General features: G+C 37.1%; 1 pseudogene; it reads left to right on the top strand.

Annotated features, from left to right (window-relative positions):
• Positions 1 to 705: 705 nt before the first annotated feature.
• On the top strand, positions 706 to 19,228 carry LOC101426315 (SIN3-HDAC complex-associated factor pseudogene; annotated as a pseudogene).
• The last annotated feature ends 1,209 nt before the right edge of the window (positions 19,229 to 20,437 follow it).

The following is a 20,437-nucleotide window of genomic DNA, read 5'->3' as shown; positions in this document are numbered from 1 at the left end:
AACTGGTCACATGGTTGAAGTTCATATTTATCATTACTCTCTTCCACTAACAATTCTATGTTCCTATTACATTCAGCAAGCATTTCAGCTGGCCATGGTTCTTTGCCTGGTGGAGTGACCCAAACTTTCTGAAGATTCATGAAGACTCTGGGCCATTTTTAGTCCTGCTTGGATTAGGTAATTGCAATTTTCCATAGACTTTAATCACAGGGCATGGTAGTACTAGGAGATGGCCTAGAAGATCTCCTGTATTCCATGCACACTCCTCTTTACTCCAATTATGTCGATTCAGTCCTACTTCAGCTTGATAGTCATGGTCAATCACCCAAGCCAGTACAGTTATTCCCTTCTTTTCCTGTTGATTCAAAGGTAAGAGGATCCCAAAGATGCAAGGTGGCAATCTTTACTTACTGTTCAATGTAATCATTACTGTGTTCCCTGGTGGCAGCACTCCTCATTTTGGGACTGAAACATTTAGACCAGCAGAGCTTAAGATTGCAGAGATAAGAAGCAATTTTTTTCCTAGGGGGTCTCGAGGGGTAATAGTGAGTGGTGCACTTCCCATTTCCACTCCTTGTTTCCTAGAACCATGAATCCTGGTTATAGAAGAAACAGCACCATAGAATGGAGGCTGATTTAGAGCATACACAACCTCCTGAAGAACACTGTCCCAGCTCTGCAGCAAGATATTGCCATCTAGTTGGCATGATAATTGAGTCTTCAAAAGGTCATTCCATGGTTCTATTAATAGAGCTGCTTCAGGGTGATGGGGAATATGGCAAGGCCAGTGAATATCATGGGCATGTGCCCATTGCTGCACATCATTTTTGTGAAACGGGTTCCTGGATCAGAAGCAATGCTGAATGGAATGCCATGGCGGTAGATATGACATTCAGTACGTCTACAGATGGTAGATTTGGAAGAAGCATTGTGAGCAGGAAATGCAAACCCACATCCATAGTCTTTGTCTGTGCCAGTTAAAACAAATTGCTGTTCCTTCCATGGTGGAAGTGATCCAATATATTAAACCTGGCACCAGGGAGCAGGCTGGCCACCTCAAGGAATGGTGCCATATTGGGGACTGAATGTGGGTCTCTGCTGCTGGCAGATTGGGCAGTCAGTAGTAGCTGTAGCCAAGTCAGCCATAGTGAGGGGAAGCCATGTTGCTGTGTCCATGCATAAACTACATCCCTACCTCCATGGGCACTTTGTTCTTTAGGGCATTAGACAATGACAAGAGTGGTGGGGGAAAGAGGCTGAGCATTAGCCATGGTATGGGTCATCATATCTACTTGATTACTAAAATCTTCCTTTGCTGAAGTCATCCACTGGTGAGCATTCACGTTGGATACAAATATTTTCATGTTTTTTGCCCACTCAGAAATATCTATCCACACAACTCTTTCCCAAGCCTCTTTATCACCAATTTTCCAATTATGTGCCTTCCAAGTGTCTGACCATCCAGCCAAACCATTGGCAACAGCCCATGAATCTGTGTACAAATGCACTTCAGGCCATTTCTTCTCCCAAGCAAAATGAACAACCAGGTGCATTGCTCAAAGTTCTGTTCAATGAGAGCATTTGCCCTCACTGCTGTCCTTCAGGATGTCCCAAGAAAAGGCCTTCACTGTTGCAGTTCTCCACTTTGAGACACTACCTGAATATTGTGTATAACCATCTGTAAACCATGCATGAGTTTTATCAAATAATTGTAAGAGACTCCCCAATAGGCCAAAGGTGTTGGCTGGAAAAGAGAAGGTAACATGGCAGGGGTGGTGACCATGAGCATTTGAAGTACATCCTCATGTTTCTTACTTGTGCCTTCAGGACTCATTTAAGCCTTTTCTTGTATATACCACTTCCATTTCCCCTTCCAACCATTATAGCCCTCAATCCACAAGTCAGGGATCCAATGTGGAAATTCTGCCAGTTATTGAGTATGTCTGTTCCAATTATGCATTCTGGAGCTGGGGAAATAACCACAGAATGGGTCTGGGGAACCACTGGGCCAACTGTGAGATGGACCTGAGCTAAAATTCCCACAAATCACCTGACGTACATAAGCCACTACTGTGACTGGTATACCACAGTGATGTTTTGGCTCTTCTAGAATTAATGTCCCTTCTGAGCTGGTGTCTAATTATCCCCTAAATGTCTGATCATTTCCTTTTCCCCAACACACAGTTACTCTGGTAAAAGGCCATAAACCTCCTTGGGAAAAGGTGGGAAGAAGGTTAACCCTATAAATTTTGGGCAGTTTAACAGAACCCTTCCCTAAGGAGAGCCTGTCTTCTCCTCATTCAAGGGTCTCTGGGTCTGTCAACTCTCCCAAATCTGAGAATTTTTTAAGGGGCCATGAATTTCCACATCTGTAATTTGAGTTAGTGTTTTGTTCACTTGACCTAGAACTCTTCTGTTTCTACAGATTCAGAAGAAGTTTAGTAGACTGCCAATCTATTTCACTTCAAGGTAACCCATGATGTATTAGCCATACCATAATTCTATGCATCTCAGACTATTTTGAGAGCTGCTTTGAATTTGACTTTCATCATGGTAGCCATGCCCACCTTTTCTTTGGTCATTAACTACAGATACTTGACTTTTACTGGACAGAGATCCAATCATCCCCATAATGTTTAATGATTCTAATTCCATTACAGCCCTCCCTACAATAATATCTGAGCTACAGAGAAGAGCAACCACAGAGATCTTCAGGGAAGACAGAGTTAGTCTTAGAAATTTTTTCTTCACTGTCCTGGTTCAAATTATATCCTCTGGACATTCCTGTGGTTGGTGGGCAGGTCTCAAATGGTAAATCCATTCTAGCATTTCAAACTAAGATTTTTAATTCCCTCTTCTACTGCATACCAAGGCATATCAGGCATCTCAACCTCAGACACGGTAGGCCATCTTTCGTTTCATGTTTCATTAAGCTACTCAAATTACTAGAATACTTTCTAACCCCTCAGGCTACAATATTGAACCCAGTATTTCTGCTTAGTGGTCCCATATCAATAAATTCAGCCTGATCTAACTTTATATTATTTCTACAATTTCCCATAAACTTAGTATACATTCCTACATATATTCCCATAGTTTTTTGTCTATATAAGTGGGAAACCTCATGCAGTTCTTTCAGAGTAGAGTGTACTTTCTCATAGGTCATACTTTGTATTTCAACTTTGGTGACTTGTGATTTTAGTCTAGTCATAGGTCTCAAAGGCAAGTGAAGGGTTGGAGGTTGCAATGAGAAGCTACTGACCTCAGGGTATTCCTTTGCATTTTCTTCTGGTGAGACAGGATTAATCTCTTCAGGCAGGAGTTGGAAAGTAGATTCCTCAGGTCAGTTTGGAGGTCTGGCAGTGCATGCCAGAGTTTGGCTGGTACCTGCCTCTGGGCTGGAAGGAGGTCTGGACTCCTTGGGATAGCTGGAGACAGCAAGATACAAGGTTGGCAAATCGTGGTCTCCACAGGGAGGCCATCACAGGCTTATCTGATAAAGTCTTAGCAGAAATTAGGGTTCCAATATCCCCCCAATATTATCATCATTCCATATGTCTCCAACCAAATCCTTTGTGTTCCACTCCTTTTTAATCAATGCCTTCATTGATTTACCTGCAGAAAATCTGTGGGGATAAGATTTTAATGTCCTTTGTAACACCACTACATGTACAATGAGGGTCTGAGTTTGGTTCTTAGAAATTTCAAACATGTGACTGCAGGAGACAAGATTTTCTTTCAGAGCACATGTAGAAATGTTCACATCATTCATGTGGTGTTTATGTTTCAAATTTAAAACCTTTAGTTCATCTCTTTTTTTGTACCTGTATCCAGAGTATCTAGGAGGAGCCAGTCAACATCATTTTAACTTTTGACTCCATAAAACTCTGTTAAGGTGTTGAAAATACTCTCACCCAGATCCTTGCTTCCTATAAGCATGGAAGTAAGGTAATCCAGTGATGATATTTTGTGTATCTCAATTGCCAATTCATGCCATAACTGTTAGTGGCCTCTTCATTACTGGAAAGGGGTCATGAGTACCCTCAAGTCCAATTGGAATAGAGAACCAATTGCCAACCCTCCAGAACCACCTCTGACATCCCATGTTTAAGTCTCTGTTCCTCAAGAACCACTCCCAGTACCAAGCTGTGTAAATCAGGGTTCTCTAGGGAAACATAGTCAAAAGGAGATATCTGTCAATAGAATGAGATTTTATGAGTCTCCCATAGGACCATGGTGATGCACAAGTCCAAGTTCCACAGGCAGGCTGCAAACCTTAAGCTCCAAAAAAAGTCCAATGAAGGTTCTTGATGAGTTTCCAGGAGACACTGACTGTCCAAAGATGAGCTGGGAAATTCTCTCTGAAAGCTGAAATCACTTCCCCTTTTAAGGCATTCAGCTTATTGGATAAATCATCACTCATTGCTGACAGCAATCTCCCTTATTGATGTAAATGTAATCAGCAATCTATGCAGTAGCCACTGGAGACCAAAGACCATAAATGTCCTTATATGACAATTAGCCCAGTGCTTGTTTGACCAAACAACTGGGTACAATTACCTGAGTTGACCTATTAACCTTACCATCACAGCATATATGTAGCATTTATTAATAAAATTACCAATGATCAAACTTTTCATTTTCAGTCATATTCATGTTTGCCATTCTAGCTGACTAAAGTGACAGCCATTCACCTATTTATAAGGTTTCTGAACACATATTTGTAGGTCTTGCATATTTTTATATTGTCTTTGTAAACTGATTTTTCAAATCTTTTTCAATTTTTATATATGATATTATACTTTCTTACTGATTTTTTAACATACTCTAGATATAAGCCATTTGTTCTTCTACATGTGATTGAGATAAATTCCCTTCATCTTTTATTCCATATATATATTGAAAATGAGATATAATTTCTCAAAGCTCTTGTTTGAGATTAATGTATCTGTCATTTATAAAGTTGTTTCAAAGAAATCATAAAGATATTCTATGCTACCATCTTGAAATATTATTTTGACCTTTTATGATTATAAATACAATCTTTCTGCAATTGATTTTGGCAAAAGGTAGATAATTTAATATTCTTTTTTTTATTCAAAGGGATTTCTAAATGTATCCATCCAATGAATTATAAAGATGGCCTTTTACAGACTACTTTGTGCTGCTGATTTAAATTTAAAAGATTTTTATATAAAACAAGAATAGTTTCTAAACATGCTGCTATATTTTACTCATCATTTTCCTGTCTTTGCTACACTATCTTAACAAAAGTATATTTAATTACTCTTCATAAAACATATATTGTCTTTTTGAATTCATTAGTTGTCAAATTACACATAAATATAGTGAATTTCAAATTATATCTCTAAACCTGTTTTTCTCAAATGTGATCTTCATTAATATATCTAAAAGTCCCTCACATACCCATCTGACATTTTTTTATTTATCTCAAAATTCACTTGTCAAAATATTTGAAACTTTATTCCACCTACAAATCCCTTTCTATTCCAGTCATATGTGTACCAACAAATGTTGGAATAACCACCCAGTTGTTCAAAGAACAAACCCAAATGTCACCTTTGATTCCTTACTGTCTTGATTTGAATGCTTTGTAGACCCCAGAAAATCCTGTTCTTAAAGTGAATACATTCATGATCCTGTAAACCTACTGCACGTGGAACCATTTGATTAGATTCAGTTAAGGGACCTTCCTTTTGATTAGATCACCTCAATAGGGTATAACAGAGGGTAGGTCTTAATCACTTTAGTGGAGTCCTTTATAAATGGCAGAAACATGCAGAGACAGAAAATAACCCAGAAGCTCAGAGAGAGGTCCTAACATCCAGAGGATAGAAAATGTCCATACAGAGGCCAGGAAAAGGGCCATCAAGGAGGCCAGAATGGGGAGAGAGGAGTGGGCCCTGCGTTGTACCTTACCACCCACAGATGTGTTTCAGGGAAAGTAAGCCTGGAGAAGGAGGCAGAGACCAGCAGAGCTGCCATTGTGTCTTTCCACATGACAGGAGTCCAGGATTGCCAGCAGCCAATCTTCAGTGAGACAGTATCTCTGATGATGCCTTGATTTAGACATTTTCACTACCTCAGAACTCTTTCAATTGATAAATGGCAATTATAAAAGCCAACCCATTTCTGATATATTGCTGCCAGCAGTTTTCAGCAAACTAAAACACTAACCTTTCCTCACCATCCAAGTACTTTTAGAAAATACTCTTTCCTTTATCTCTAGACTATGACAGATTTATACACATATATATTTTTCTTTTTCCATGGATAATTCCTTAGGGCAAATAATCACCTGATTAACTACAATAGTCACTTTTACTTCCACTTTTGTCCCCTAGAATCAGTTCTCTGCACAGCAGATTGAATGGACATGCAGAATTAGAAATCAAATTAACATATTTAAAATATCTTGTGTTTGAGTTAAATGTACTCAATGTATTTTAGGTAATCATTAAATAATTCAGAAAGTCTGAGGAAAAGAAATTTGCATTTCACATTTTCTGCTTTTGCTTCCTAGGCTGACTAGAAAATATGGAGATAGTATAATTCATGATCACTGGCTCTTTTTTCTAAACCTGTATCCAGCCTAGAGACCAAGGCAAGGGAGATGAGGCATCCAGGGCCAAATTTTAAGGAGGCACACACTCTTTTTTAAATGAATTTAATTCCTTTAAAGAGACTTTAGATTACATAAATTTTACATAAAAATATAAAGAATTCCCATATGTCCCACTCCTACTCCCACACTTTCCCAAATTAACAACATCCTCCATTAGTGTGGTATATTTGTTGCAATTGATGAACTCATATTGAAACATTGCCACTTTCTGTGTAATACACTTTACATTATGGTTCACAATCTGTCCTGTGCAATTTTGTAACTTATGACAAAATATACAATGGCCTATATTCATCACTGTGATATCATATTGGACAGCTCCAATTTCTTGAAAATGCCCCCATTTTGCACGTATTTTTCACTTTCCCTCCCCTCAAAGCTTCTCATGACCACTGTCTTTGTTATCAATGATAACAGTTCTCCCATTGCTAGGATAACAATATGTCTATAGTAGAACAACAGTACTGCCCCTGCATGACCTTTAGAGTGACATCCTAAATCATGCATTCTAGACATTCCACTCACCTCACCCCAGCCCCAGCCTTGCATATAATCATGATACATTTCTCAAAATTGAGAAATTAATGTCAAAATTATACTATTAATTACACTACAGACCTCATTAAATTCCATTAGCTTTTCCAAGTATGTCCTTTTCCTGTGGTAGGATTTAATCCAGGACCACAGATTGCACTTAGATGACATGCCTCTCTAATATTCTCCAATTTATGAGGTTTCTTGGTGTTTTTGCTTAAATAGAGTTTTATTAGATTTATCTCAATTTCTGACTAAAACATCTTAATTTTTCAGTTTTGTGTTTTCTGTCAGAATCACTATTTACAAATTATGGTTCTTTCACACATATGAGGAATGCTGGCATTGTAGACTTTAAAGTTAATTTTAATTTTAAGAAAGTTTTAAAAGAAATCTATTGTTGGCCAAAAGTTTCTTAGAATAAGATATTTTAGAATACATACTATATATTCATAATAGACTTTAAATAAGACAGATGGAAGACATTATATATCTTGCCATAACCCACTGAAAAGACTGGGAGAGAATGTAAAGTACAACATAAACTATAATCCAAGCTGTGTAGCAGTGCTCCAAAATGCACTCATCAAATGCAATGAATGTGCCACACTAATGAAAGAAGTTGTGGATGTGGGAGGAGTGGGGGATGTTGAGAGTTGGGTATATGGGAACCTCTTATATGTTTTAATGTAACATTTTGTGTGATCTATGTATAACTTTAAAATTAATAAAAAAGAAAAAAGAATAAGGTGCTTTTGAATGTTGGTGTTTACAGAGAAAAGTCATAATGTGTGATGGTGTTATAAATAATATTTCATTTTTTAATTTAAGGAGCACATTCCAACATTTCATAGATTCATATCTGTCTTGTTCGCTCCCTCTCCCCCGTCTCTCTATCTACATATATACACACACAATATATATTATTCACTTTCAGTCCCCTCAAAACCTCTGGTAGCCACTTCCTTTCTATCAATGATATGAATTCTTCCATTGCTAGAATAATAATAATTCTATAACAGAATCATAATAGAATAATAATATCTCCTTTAGCTTGTTGCCCATTACAAAAACTTGAGGATTTGGGGATAGTGATGCACACACTGTTTCTGATTGAGATTGGGCTTATAACCCATGGAGCAGGTGGATGGAACAGTCTTGCTTACAGTTGTTAGAGCACTCTGTTTTTTGAGATAAGCATTGTTCTTCATCATCCTTTTTAGTTGTCCTGGGTGAGTCCAATGAATTAGAAAGAAGGTATTGGAACTCTGCTGAGATTTAGGGCTCAACTGTAATATGAACATACTGAAGATTTAGGTCTCTGGGATATATAATTAATAAGTATATTGCTCATTATAGATTCAAATAAGAGTAGAATAGATTGACCATATGGCATTTTTAGGGCATTAGAAATGTTCTGCATGATCTTGTAATAATGGGTAGAGGTCATTTTAAATTTTTTCAAAATTTATAAAAATATGCTGTCCAAAAGCAAACCATAATGTCAGACATTGACCAAGATTAATAGCAATGCTTCAATACTTGTACATCAATCATAACAGATGTGCCATCCACATATAGAATGTTATTAATAGGGAAATGGGGAAAGGGAGAATGGCATTGGATATAAAGGAAACCCCTACATTCTCTACATGACTTTCTTATAATCCAAAGCTTCTTTGAAGGTAAAATGAAGAAAAAGAAAAAAGAAAATGGAGAATATATGGAAGGAAATGCCACTGCACATATAAAGCAACAGATCTTACAGTGGGGAGAGGCAAAATGTCTAGATTTTTAATTTTAATTTTTAAATTATTTTTGTATTTTATTTGCTATTTTTAAAGCTATCATTATTATTTCATTTTCTTATTCTTTTTATTTGGTTATTTTCTTGGCTTCATCTTTGGAGAAGTTTTGGATCACATTGGGGTAACAACTGTGGCAGAGGAGGGCCATTGGTTTGGGGTGTTCATGATGGGTGTTGCATGGGAGGAATTTCATCTGGGGCATGCCTCTAAAGCACACGAATGTGCACAAGTGTTCACGGGACATTGTCACGGTTAGTGGAAATCCACGCAATAACCAAAAGAATACCAAATGTCCATCCTTGGTTGACCTGCTACATTTTCTAATAGGGCAGCAAGAATCCCCTGAGTATAAGGGCAATGCCTATTGAAGAAGAATGGACCACTGCACCAGGCCATTGATATTGATGATTGTATTTATGAACCTTTTTTGGAAAGTGAAACTTAGCCTAGTATTACATGTTGCTTAAGAGTTACCTGCTGAGGGCTTCTTTGTTACTCAAATGTGGCCTCTCTCTAAGACAATCTCAGCATATAAATGCACTATTTTCTCCTGGGGATGGGGCACGACTCCCAGTGATGAGCCTCCCTGGCACAGATGGATTATTACCAAGATCCAACTAGCAATGCACCTGGAAAAAGACCCTGATCATAAGGAAGAAATGGTAAATACGAATGAACTTTTATGGCTAGGAGATTTCAAAGTAAATCAGAAGGGCATTCAAGAGGCTATACTTATGCATGTCTCAACAGGATCTCAACAGTAAATCGTGCCTTAAATATCAGGGCTCCTGAGGACTCTAGAAACATCCAGACACTATAAGCAGGGCAGGCAGGGCAGGAGTTTGGTGTCCTTATGGTAGACATTGACATGAAATTTATGCTCCAAACTGTGACAGATTTGGACATATTTTTGCTATCACTGCATATCACTCTTCTGCTCCTTCTATTTGAACTTATAGTTAATACTATACTTGAAAGGTGTATGTTCAAGAGACTTACATCTTTGGTCAGTCCGTGGGCCCTGAATCTCAGCAGAGTTTCAACTCCTACTTGTCAGTTCATTGGACTCACTCAGGACAACTAACAAGGTGATAATGATGAACAACATCCATCCCTAGGAACAGAGAGATTCTGCATTTACAAGCAAGATTGTTCCATCCATCTGTCCCATGGGCTCTAAATCTCCTCTCAACTAGAGGCAGAATGGGCATCATCCTAAAATCTGCAAGATTGGGGAATGAAAAATGGACTAAAGTAGACATAGAATTATTCTACTGTAAGCATATCTTTATTCTAGCAATGGAAGAACTTTTATCATTGATATGGAGGCAGTGACCACTAAGGTTCTGAGGTAAGAAAGAAGGAAAATTAGCTGTAAAAGTGGGCACTTTCAGGACATTGGAATTGTTCTGTCATTGCACTCACAGATACCGACTATTATATATTTTGTCATAACTTATACAATTTTTTGGGACAGAGTATAAATTTTAATGTAAACTATAATCCATGATTAGTGACAGTGCTTCAGTGGTGGAAAGTGTGTGTGTGGGGGGGAGAGATTGGGGCATATGAGAGTCCCTTCTATTTTTTCTGTAAAATTCAGGTAATCTAAAGTTTCTTTAAATATAAAAATAGATAATTAAGTCAATAAATAAATAAATAGATACAGGCAGATAAGCATGTGTAAGAAAATTATAAATGAGCCTAACTCTAATATATTGGGGAACATATATTTCAATGTGAAGCCCATTGACAGGATGCCAAATTCTTAAGTTTGTGTGCCCTGCTTATAGTGTCTAGATGTCTCTAGACACTCTGCAGATTGCTCCTGTTTGAAGCACTATTTACTATAGCAGTCAATGATATCCTCCTGAGACATGCATAAGCTTAACCTCTGGAATGACCTCTCAACTCACCTTGAAATTTCTTAGCCTTAAAAACTAATTTGTATTTAGAATTTCTCCCTTTTGATAAAGTTTGTTTTATCCTGATGCATCTCTAGTAAGAAATTAGTAACAATTCCTTGGGGTCAGGGAGGTTAATCTCCAGGAGTATGTCCTGTGCTGAGGGAAAGGTGCTTTGTTTATATGCTGAGTTTGCTTAGAAAAAGGCAGCATTTGAGCAACAAGAATTCTTTCAGGATGTAATTCTTAGGCAATATAATACTAGGCTAAGTTTCAATTTCACAGGAGAAGGTTCATGAGTACAATCATCAGTTTCAAGGACCTGGCAAAATAGTCTGTCCTCCTTCCCTAAGTACTGCCCAGGTACTCAAGGCATCCTTGTTGCTCTATTAGAGAATGTAGCAGGATTCCCCAGGATGGGAATTCAATGTTTTTTGGGTTATTGTGTGGGTCTCTGTCCACCTTGACAACACCCCATGTATAGTTGAACATATTCATCTTGATTAGAGGCATGCCTCAGGTGCACCCCTCTCCACACAGCCCCTACTTCAAACACACCAAACCAGTGAAACTTCTCAGCCATAGTTGTGACCCTTCTGCAATCCAAAATCTCCAAAAAATCAAAGCCAAGAAATAAGCAAATAAAGTTATAAAGAAAATAAAATCACAAGAAAATAAATAATAATTTTTTTTTAAAATTAAAGAAAACATTTTATTCATTGTGACTTTCATCACTGTAAGATGTGTTATCTTTTCCGGACAGTGAAAATAACCTTCCATTCTGTCCCAATTGAGTGGGCTTGGTGGCTTTGTCAAATATCAGTTCAACTGTATATGCAAGGATCTATATTAGAACTCTCAGTTTTGTTCCATTGGTCAGTATGTCTTTCCTTTGACAAATACTAGGTAGTTTTGACCATGGTGGGTTTGTAGTATGCTTTAGTTAGGTACTGTGTTTCCTTTAACTTCTTTTTTTCTTTTTCAATATATTTTTTTAGCAATTTGGAGCAACTACCCTTTCCAAAAATCTTGATAATTATGCTTTCTAATTCATTAAAAATGCTATAGTGATTTTTTTTAAAGATTTAGTTTTATTTGTTTCTCTCCCCTTCTCCCCCCTTGTCTGCTCTCTGGGTCCATTTGCTGTGTGTTCTTCAGTGTCCACATGCATTATCCAGTGGGCACTGGGAAACTACATCTCTTTTTTGTTGCATCATCTTACTGTGTCAGCTCTCTGTGCATGCGGCACCACTTCTGGGAGGTCTGTGTTTTTTTCACATGGGGTTGCTCTCCTTGCATGGTGATTTCTTTACATGTGAGGCTCCCCTACATGGGAGCACCCAGGAATGACATGGCACTCCTTTTGTGTGACAGCACTACACATGAGCCAGCTCACCACATGGGTCAGGAGGTCCTGGGTATAGAACCCTGAACCCTTCATATGGTAGATGGATGCTCCATCAGTTGAGTCACTTCCACTTCCTACTGTTGTGGCTTTTATTGGAGCTACATTAAATTTGTAAATAAAGTGGGGTAGAAAAGATCATAATGCTCTTTAGTCTTCAAATCTATGCACATGAACTATTCTTCCATTTATTTAGGTTTTCATTGATTTTTCTTAACAATATTGTGTAGTTTTCTGTGAACAAGTCCTTTATATGTTTACTTAAGTTTATACCTATGTATTGATTCTTTTAGTTGCTATTGTATCTTGAATTCTTTTTATTCTTTTCCTCCTTGGATTGCTCAGTAATGGTAGACAAACATGCCACTTATTTTTTTTAATTTATTGAAATATATCACACATACATAAACATACATAAACAATAAATGTATAATAGCTGTGAATTTATAAAACAAACATATATAACATCAAACAAACATATATAACATCTCACCCTACCACCAACAACTTGCCTTGTTTTTAAACTTTTTAAATTAATGATTAAAGAACATTGTTAAAATATTACTACTAAACATTTTCCCCTAACAAGTCCAATTATTATCTTTATGTCATTTATATATGAACATACATAAACAATTAAGTATATAGTAAAAGTTGTGAATTTATAGAGCAAACATATATAACATCATACAGGGGTCACATACATCAACCCTCCACCAACACCCTGCATTGTCATGAGAAGTTTGTTACAAACTATAAAAGAACACTGTCAAAATCTTACTACTAATCATATTTCTTTTCTTATATTTGGTGTGTTTTTCCCCAACCCACCTTATTATTTTTAAATATATTTTTTATCACAGAAGTTGTAAACTTATAAAGCAATCATGCACATGTGCAGAATTCCCAAACAATACCCCTCCATCAACACAACACAATGTGGTATAACATTTGCTATAGATAAAATAATATCATCTGACTATTGCCATGTCCATAGTGTACATTTGGATCAAATTTTCCATACTGTCTCAGTATCAACACAGTACATCTTTTGGATAGATGCAAGAATATTGTATTACTACTAACCACAGTCCAAAGGTCACTCCAGCTGTATTTTTCCCATGTTTCTCCACATTCCCAACACCTTACAGTAGTGATATACATTTGTTCTAGCTCACCAAGGACATTTTTGCATCTGTACCATCAACCATAATTCTCACCCACCTCTTGCTTGACTGTGCTATCCAGTTCCTAGATTATTCTCAAGTATTCTGTCAATTGGCATTAACATAATTATACTACCATTTTCAGTCACATCCCCATTTATAAACTAGCTGTTACTTAATGTGTGTTACCATCCACTCTATACATTTCCACAATTTTACAGTAAAGCTAATTAAAACTTGTACATTCATTAAACATCAGCAGTCCAGTCAGTCCTTCTGTTATCTCCTTTAAGATCCCATCACCTACCACAAGGTCATGAGGATGTTTTCCAATAATTTCTTCTAGAAGGTCAATATTTCTTACTTTTAGTTTTAGTTTTTTGATCCATTTTGAGTTAGTTTTTGGAAAAGGTGTGAGATAGGGGTCCTCTTTCCTTCTTTCAGCTACAGATATCCAATTCTTTCAGCACCATTTGTTGAATAGATTGTTCTGCCTAAGCTGTGTGAGTTTGATAGGCTAGTCAAAAACCACTTGACCATACCTGTGAGAATTTGTTTCTGAACCATAAATTTGGTTCCATTGTTCTATTGTGTCTGTCTTTAGATCAGTACCATATTGTTTTTACCACTATACATAGGTATTATGATTTAAAGTCTGGTGATGAGGGTTCACATTTCCTTTTTATGATGTTTCTGGCTATTCAAGACTCCTTACCCTTCCAAACAAATTCAATGATCATGTTTTCAATTTTTTTCTTTAATGTTGGTAGAATTTTTATTGGGATTGCATTAAATCTGCATAACAGTTTGAGTAGAATTGACATCTTAATGATATTTAGTCTTCCAATCCATGAACATGGAATGTTATTCCAGTTATTTGGGGCTTTTTTGATCATTGGTTAAGTTTATTCCTGACTACTTGAGTTTTATCTGTCATATTTTATTTTCACCACTCTTTTGACACTTTCAGTTACTTTTATTGATACAATCTTCATTTCTAGACTCTCTCCCAGGCCCCTCTCTCCTGTTTTTTCTTTTCAGACTCTAGCACACCCTTTAGTATTTCCAGAAACTCTGGTCTCTTATTTAGAAATTCTCTCCATTTCTGTTTATCTGTGGATATTCTAATCTCACCCCCATTTTTGAAAGACAGTCTTGCTGGATATAAGATTCTTGGCTGGAAGTTTTTCTCTTGTAGTATCTTAAATACATCAGACCACTGTCTTCTTCCCTTCATGGTTTCTGGTGAGAAATCAGCACTAAATATTATTGAACATTCCTTATATGTTATGAATTGCTTTTCTCTTGCTGCTCTCAGAATTCTCTCTTTGTCTTTGACCTTTGACATTTTGATGAGTATGTGTCTTAGAGTTTATCTATTTGAATTTTTTTGGATGGGAGTACATTGTGCTTCTTGGAGAGGGATATCTATGTCCTTCAATAAGGTTGGGAAATTTTCTACCATTATTTCTTCAAGTATTCCTTCTGCCCTTTTTCCCTTCTCTTCTCCTTTTGTGACACCCATGACACGTATGTTTGCACAACTTTTGCTGTCATTTATTTCACTGACACCTTGTTCAATTTTTTCAATTCTTTTCTTCATCTCTTCTTTTGTATGTTCACTTTCAGAGGCCATTTCTTCAAGCTCACCAATATTTTCTTCTGCCTCCTCAAATCTACTATTATATGAAACCAATGTTTTTTTTTTCAAATTTCATTGATTGCACCTTTCATTCCCATAAGATCTGCTATTTTTCTATGTATACTTTCAAATTCTTCTTTGTGCTCATCCAAAGTCTTCTTAATATTCTTAATCTCTTTAGCCATCTCATTGAATTTATTAAGGAGATTTGTTTGAACAACTATAATTAGTTGTCTCAACTCCTTTATCTCATCTGGAGGCTTATCTTCTTCCTTTAACTGGGCCATAGCTTCCTGTTTCTTGGTGTGGTTGTAATTTTTTGTTGGTGTCTTTGCATCTGGCTTACTAGAGTATTTGTTCTGGGTGCAGTTTTTCTCTCTAGTTTAGGTCTTCCTATCATTTCTCCCTTGCTAGTTATGCAGTAGGAGCCAAGCCTGTAGTTGGTGCTGTGATATGTAGAGGCTCAAGCTAACTTCATTGTCCCAGAGGCCAGAGAAGCTTCTTCCAACTTTCTCCTTTGCTGGGGGTAGGGACAGAGTTACAGTTATGTGGAATAATCCACATGCAGGCCTAAACTGTAATTGTCCAGAGAGACCGATGGAGCTTCACATCCCTTTCTCCCTTACCTTGGGCAGGGCTGGAGCTGCAGGTGTGGGCAGCAATCTATGCAGTGCAGGTCCTAAGATGACCACAGTTGCCCTGATAGACTTCTGATTTTCCATCTATGCCAGCCAAAGTTCCCTGCAGTTACCTATAGAGGCGGTGCAGGGCTCCTCAGCCTCCTCCCTGCCAGAGGTGGGGCTGAAGCATAGGAGGGCTGCAGACTGATCTGCATGAAAGAAACTGTCAGCCTGGCTTCCTCTCAGGCTGTGGGCAGAGTCAGAATGGTGGCCACTGACCTCTTTCTGACTTAGGCTGGTTCTCACCTCAGCTATTCCCAGGGTTATCTCTTGGCCAGCCAAGTCTCACAATCAGTAGTGGATGAAATCAACATCCAACTATCTCCTCCTCCCCTGTTTCTGGGAAATGGAGCTTCCAACTCCTGTCATACCACAGCTCCTGAGGCGGCTTGTGCTGCCAGAGTAGGACAATCACTGGCCTCCATGGCTTGGTTGGTAATTTCCCAGAGAGGCTGGTGCAGGTCCCCGCAGCTTCCTCCCTGCTAGAGGTGGCACTGGGGCCTACGCTAGACCTGCAGTATGATCTGGATGGGAAGAAGCTGGTCCTCACCAGCACTGAGATTTTCAGTCTGCCAGGCTTCCCCTCACACCAGGTGTGGAGTCAAGATGGTAGCTCCCAGCTTCTTTCTGACCTGGACAGGATAAAACCTTAGCTGTTCTCAGGACCATACTTAGCCAACTGAATTTCTTCATCATAGCTGAAATCGGTGCCCAACCATCTCTTCCTCCCCCATTTTGGGGCAGTGGGGCTTTCAATTCCAGCCATGGAACAGTTCCTGAGGCTGCTTGTGCCTTCAGTGGAGGATGGACACCGGCCTCCATGGCGTGGAGCACTCTACTTATGAGTGTTCTCTGCAGATGGGCAGTGTCCTCCTTCCACTCCCCCAAGGCAATTGCAGGATGCTCTTCTGGCCTCCTGGAGCCCCCAAACAGGTGCTTCAGCTAGCTCCAGAGAGCTCTGGGTGCTTGTTAACTGCCCTATAGCGGGCACTGACTATAGGAGCTCTTTACTCCATCACCATCTTGCTGGTTTCCCTCAATGCTACTTATTTTTGCATCTTGATTTATATGCTACCACTTCATTGAATTTATTTACCAGATCTAGAAGTTTTGTTGTAGATTTTTCAGGGCTTTCTATGTATAGACTCGTATCAATCTTGTCATCTGCAAATTAGATGCCTTTTATACCTTTCTCTCTGTATTAGATGCCTTTTATACCTTTTTCTTGCACAAGTTCTCAGGCATATACTTCTAAAGCAATGTTAAATAAGAACCATGACAGTGGGCAACTTTGTCTTGTTCCAGATTTAGAGGAAAAGTCTTTTAGTATTTCGCCATTGAATATGGTATTAGCTCTGGGTTTTTCATTTATCATGTTGAGGAAGTTTCCTTCTCTTCCTATTTTTGAAGCACTTTTATCAAGAAAGAATGTTGTGTTTTGGTAAATGCTTTTTCTGCATTAATAGATGATCATGTGATTATTTTTCTTTTGATTAGTTAATATGGTGTACTACATTGATTTTATGTTGAACCATCCTTGCATACCATGATGAAACCCAATTGTTCATGGTGTATAATTCATTTGATGTGTTGTAGAATATAATTAACAAATATTTTGTTGAGGATTTTAGCAGCAAGTTTCATTTGAGAGACTGGTCTATAGTTTTCCTTTTTTGTGGCATCTTTATGTGGCTTTGGTATTAAGGTGACATTGGCATTATAGAATGAGTTAGGTGATGTTCCCTCCACTTCCAATTTTTTGAAAGAGTTTAAAAGGATTCATGTTAACTCTTTCCTGAATGATTGGTATAATTCACCTGTGAAGCCATCTGGTACTGAGATATTTTTAAACGGGATGTTCTTGATGACTAATTTAATCTTGTAACTTGTGATTGGTCTGTTGAGTTTATCAATTTCTTCCTTCATTAAAGTAGGCTGTATGGTTGTTTCTAGAAATTAGTCCATTTCATCTAACTTATCCATCTTGTTCACATACAATTTTTCAAGGTATCTTCATGATTCTCTGTAAGAATCTGTAATATATATATTTTCTGGGGACAGGGTAGATATAGGGAATGGGGAGTTAAGGCTTTAGAGGTACAGAAGATCTATTTACAATGATGGAAATACATTAGTAATGGATGGTGGTGATGTTAGCACAACATTGTGAACATATGTAACAGCACTGAACTGTATATTTGAATGAACTTATAGGGGAAATTTTAGGATATATATATGGTACATGAATTAAAAATTAAAAGAAAAAGCACATAAGAATGTAAATACAGTGAGCTCTAATGTAAACTATGTTTAATAATATTGCCTTAATTGTGATAAATATAATACTATAATGCAAGGTGTTAATAGGTGGTTTATGGGAATCCCATAATTTATGCATGATTGTTTTGTAAATACACTTCTCTTCTAATTAAAAAAGTTATCGATAGGCATTCATATTATTCCAACACAATTCTTATCTTTCCCACTCTAGCTAATTAAATAATCTTAATTGGTAGTTAAATTTTAATGATAGAATGTATTTCTAATATCTGGCTCTGTATTTTCTTTATCCTCATCTTTCCTATCACATGGAATGCCTACATCCTTATTCTCTATATATTCCTCCTTTTCAGTTCATCAGAAATTTAGTTTGAACTTTTCTTTCTGCAGGGAACTTTTCACAATTCAAAATAACCTTTACTCTTGCTTTAAGAAAACTATTGCCCAGAAGAAAAGATATTTGGTTTGCACAAACCATAGATGCTATAGAGTATAGAGGGATGCTGTATTTGAATGACTAAGTCCTTCAGTTATCAATTCATTGATACAAAATTCTATGAAAAGGACTTCAAGAGCTGTTTTTGGATCCATGAGGCTCATTCAGGTGTTATTTGTATTGTCTGTGTACTCTTTGTGAAAGTATGGAAGAAATGGCCAGCAAATCAAAATAACAAAAACAGAAAACCACAAAACTGGAGTCATGTGATAGGTGAAAAGCAGAACCCTGTCTAAAGACTACTTTGAAAATAAAGGAAGTGAAAATTCTATCTGGAAACAGAATATAAAGCACCTAGATCAGTAAACTGTAGAAAGAATTTAAATGCCATAATTCTTATGCTCATAGTACCACCTAAAGTGCTCCCCAGCCCTATCTCCTTGTTACAGTAACCAGCCAGAAGTTGGCTAAGATACAGAAGGCTTTCAACTCTCACAGATGACCAGTCTTCTCCTTTTTATATCTCACATACTGGAAAAGACAGAAAATATATTGTGAGATTATTTATAAGGGCTGTTTTGCAGAAGTCCTCATTGACACAGATCTATTCAAGCCTCACTGCAGCATTAAGAAAATAGCTACTAAGAAGCGAGAGGAGTAGAGGGTGGAGCCGTTGCCCATCTCCAGAGATTGTGAAGGAGATTTACATAGAAAGGAACAAAAATAGATAAATTTTGTAAAGGCAACAAAGCAAAAAAGTGACCCTCTTATTTTTATTTTGCATAATTGTTATTTCCTCAAAAGACAATTTCTAGAATGATTTTGAACTGGTAATCCCCAGTTCCATAAACTCTGAAGTGAGTGTCTAGTTTACTAAAATATAAAAAGAAGCATAAATAATATTTAAGATGCTGAGTATTTTATATAAATGCTGAATGCTTCTGTAAAGTGCCCTTAATGTATTTTTAAATCCCCACCTCATGAATGAATTTATGAGTTTATGAAATTTCAGGAGACAAAGATGGCATTTGCTATATGATAAAACATAAGTAGATTTAATTAATTTTAAATTGAGAAGAAATTGTTGGGGCATTTTTTAAGATGGCTGGCTACATTTGCTTTCAGTCATATTAGTAAATTTGTCATAACTCTTAACATGAGCTTATAACTAGAGGTATTGTTAATAATTTTGAAATATTAAGGTCTTGCTAGGGTTCTGATGGCTCAAATCTGTACTACTGAAATATTAACAAGGACAGACTAAGATTTCTGTTGCAAATACCTTGAAATAAAAAGTAATTACTAAGCACACAGAGAGGCAACTTAACTGTATACTTTGCATCCTGTGTCATCTCCCTCCTTATTAACATTTGATAAAGATTTCAATTTATAAGAAAATTATAAGGCAGAATCAAAGCTTATCTCAAGCTATCTGAAATATAAAGTGTGCAAGTATTCAAGCTAGCACAAGCAAATGTTAATACTTCCTGGGCACATTTGTTAGAGGGCTTGCTGAGTGTGTATATAATTGGTTTTTGTTTGAGCGGCAAGAATGGAGACTTCATTGAAATTCAATTTTAGCTCAGGATTGTTTCAGTTGACTTTTGCAAAGGTTTTATTTTTGTAAAGTAGGTGTTTGACATGTTTTTAAACAGTTAGAGTTTTGTTTTTGTTTTTTACTATATGTGAAAGAAATTTCTACTGCAAAAAAGATGTGTGTAAATGCTAAGTGGGTTAGTTTTTGTTTGCCTTATTTTAGTCATGATTTCTTAATGTTGACCTGTTAGGTGATAAATAAATCCTGAATATAGATGTTTTCAATTCTAAAATTTCCATTAAACACTTCTCTTTTGAATCCAAAACAAAGTATTCTCATCACCTTATTTCTAAAACTCCAGGGAGAAAATTATCACCAGTTCAGACTTTTAATGAAGGA

This window comes from Dasypus novemcinctus, chromosome 22 (genome assembly GCF_030445035.2).
Source record: "Dasypus novemcinctus isolate mDasNov1 chromosome 22, mDasNov1.1.hap2, whole genome shotgun sequence".
Classification (NCBI taxonomy): Eukaryota; Metazoa; Chordata; class Mammalia; order Cingulata; family Dasypodidae; genus Dasypus; species Dasypus novemcinctus.
This window is presented reverse-complemented; position numbering and strand designations above follow the sequence as displayed.